Below are 3,388 nucleotides of genomic sequence, written 5' to 3'. Positions count from 1 at the left end.
AGCCTGACGCTACGTGGCAGCAATGGGTTTTTTTGCTGGTTTGTGGTTTGGCTTTGTTTTTTTTTTTATTATTATTATTTGCTTTGTTTTGCTTTGTTTTGCTTTGTTTTTGTTGTTTTGATTAATATCTTTTTGAATTCCAACTGCATCACCTACTAGCTATGTGATTATGGGCAGATTCCTTGACATCTCTGTGCCTGTTTGTGCATAATAATAGTGCCTCTCTCAGAGGGTTGTCAAGAGGACTGAAATGAGATCATTGGTTTAAAGCACTTAGTGCAGGGCTTGGCAATAGTTGGTGTTAAATAAAATACTATTGTTACTATTAGGCTTTTTCAAGAGGGAAATAAAGGAGCCATGAGACTTACCCACGGCCACACAACTAACAGAAAAGTGGTGGGAGAAGCTCACATCTTTGCTGCCCAATGTGGAAGAAGGAGACAGCAGTGATTCTTCTCATGGCTTTTGAATGACCATTATAGAGAGATCTGGAAGATATTTTAGATCAGTGAAGGCTCACACGTCTTATGGGATGAAAACCCCTTTGACAAATCCATAGAAAGTTAAAGCTGTAGACCTTCTAACCACAAAAATGCACACATGTGAAATGATAAAAGCTTTCGAACACATTCCCAGAATCCTTAGACACCTCAAGTCCATCCAGGGAAACCCTCTGGTAAGAACCTTGACCAGAGAAAACCCAGCCAAAAGCCTTCTCCCCTTTCCATTGATTTAAAAAGAAAAATTCCAGAAAGTTAAGGCAGTGGTTCTCACTTCTGCTTCTGGTTATTTTATGTGTCATCTTGGTTAGGCTATGATTCTCGAGGGTTTGGCCAGCTACAAGACTGTTTGCTGTTCCATAACAATGTAACGTAATCACCTTCCACCCTATGATTGGATGTGACCAACCAATCAGTTGAGAGGGCAGTTTCCTTGAGAGGGGGTGGTCTGCCTCTAGAATATAAATGGAGGTTCTGGCAAAGCTCACTCTCTCTTTCAACCCTGTCCACTTCTTACACCCTGACTCCTGGATCTTGGCACCCAATCCTACAGAAGTCTCCAGCCTGCTGCCTGACTCGCAGATTTTGGGATCACCAGTCCCCACAATCTCATGAGCCAACAGAAATCTCTAGCCTGTGTCCTGGCCTATGGATTTGGGACTTGCCAGCCCACACAATTGCACAAGCCATTTCCTTGAAGTAACTGTGTATATACATCTATACATATAAGTCTCACTAGCTTTGCTCCTCTAGAGAATCCAACTAAGACAGTGAGTCTAGTGTGAGATGCAGGAATGAAAATAACAAGCTTCCCAGGTGATTCTAATGCGAGGAACCCCTATACTTTGAGAGTCACAGACTTACGGGACTTCCCCAAAGTCACCCAGGCAAACAGAGCAAGACAGGATTAGCTCTGAGGAATGATTCCACCTAAGTGGTCTAGACCCCAGCAGTGCTCTTTCTGCGTTTCACACCACCTAATTTCAAATTTAAAATTTTTTCACATTAGTTATGTAAAAGAAAAAAAATCTGCACCAAAAGAAAAAATTGGAAGGAAATGCACTAAAACATTAAGAGTGGGGGCTCTAGGAACATTGGAAAGTGACCCCCTTTTTTTTTTTAATTTGATCTAATTTTTTTTATTTTCCAGCTTTTCTACATCAAATATATATTCTATATAATGAGACATCTTTCAAAATAAGCCTTATGTTTAACATGAGTATTTTTATCATTTGGATTCATGGCTATTTAATTGAGAACATAATTTATATTCTTCCTGACTTCTTAATTATCAAAAAAAAAAAAATCATGAGTTGGGGGGACATAAAGGAATTTACTTCAAAATAAATCAAAGCAAAAATAGGAGGAGAAAAAAAAAAGGTGTTATTTGATCAGTAACTCTGTGAAGAAATTTAGATGCAGACCTAGAATTTCTGGACAATGCTGTCACCTTTGGGGAAAAAAAAGAAATTAGTGTTGCAGCTTTGGATGACTTCATAAGACATATGTTTTCAGCTCTTCAACACATTTATAAGAAAGCCATAAGGAAGAAGATGGTCAGGAAGACAGTGGACAGCTGCATCCTGGGAGTGTGGCAACAAAGAATGATGACCAAGCCTTCCATCTGCAGACCACTTATCAGCTTTCAAAGTCCATTTATAATAATTAGCAATTGGAAAGAACCCAAATGGCCAACAATAGAGGGATGGCTACACAAACAGTGGTCGATTTACTCAGATGGAAGACTTCATAAAGAGACACAATGGTGAGCATGCAGACTGAGTTGATCCTGGAAATGCCCATATAACCTCCTGTTAACTAAAAAAAAAAAAATGTAAAATACAAAGTAGAGCCTTGGGATTTCAACAAGGCCTTTTAAAAGACCTATCACATTAGTTTCTTGGGTAAGATGGAGAAATAAGGACTTCATTTTTCATTAAAGAAAAGAGCTGACTTCAAATTCTGGCTCCAGCCGAGACTAGCCGAATGGCACTGGAGAGGTTAAAGGCAATCTCTTACTTCAGTAAATAATGCATTTCTGTCTTCAAAACTTTTTAAAAGATTGAATTGAGAAATAACTCTGAAAACCCTGTGGAGCAGAGATCCACTCTGACATTCATGGGGCTGTCTTGAGTTGGAATTGACTCCACAGTAACTGGTTCGGTTTGGTTTGGGAAATCACTTACATGTTACAAGGAGGTTTCATTCTCAGGGAAAAAAAAAAATAGGTAAGATCTCTAATACATCTTGCCTTCTTGAGACAGTCTTTTCAGATTTACTTCTAGGAATTCATATCATTGTTAATTTTACTCTTTTCTTTTCAATTGACCCTTTGGTCTGAAGGCTTAAATTCAAGGAGCATTTGACTAAGGATTCACCACTTTTTGACATTCCCAATCAATTTCATGCTAATACCAACTCACACTGAGTATTAGATATTAAGCTTATTATCACCAATATTGTTGTTTGTTAGTTGCCCTTGACTTGATTCCAACTCATGGTCAGTCCATGTGTGCAGAGTAGAACTGCTCTATAGAGTTTTTAAGCCTTGACATTTCAGAAGCAGATGACTAGGCCTTTCTTCCAAGGCATCTCTGAGTGGATTTGAACTGGTAACCTTTCAGTTAGCAGCCAAGCACTTAACCACTTGCACCATGCACGGACTCCTTGAGGGATATAATAGCGTACTTTTAATGCATCTAGCTGTGGATGGAGCTCTTGGTGGCATAGTGCCTAAGGCACTTGACTGCTAACCAGAAGGCTGGGGGTTCAAACCCACCAGCCCCTCCTCAGAAGGAAAGTTGGGCAATCTACTTCCCTAGTGATCCCACCTCAGAAACCCAAGAAGGGGTCGCCATGAATCAAGACTGACTCGATGGCACATAACA

This window comes from Orycteropus afer, unplaced genomic scaffold (assembly GCF_000298275.1).
Source record: "Orycteropus afer afer isolate SDZICR_OR568_19922 unplaced genomic scaffold, OryAfe1.0 scaffold00419, whole genome shotgun sequence".
Taxonomy (NCBI): domain Eukaryota; kingdom Metazoa; phylum Chordata; class Mammalia; order Tubulidentata; family Orycteropodidae; genus Orycteropus; species Orycteropus afer.
This window is presented reverse-complemented; position numbering follows the sequence as displayed.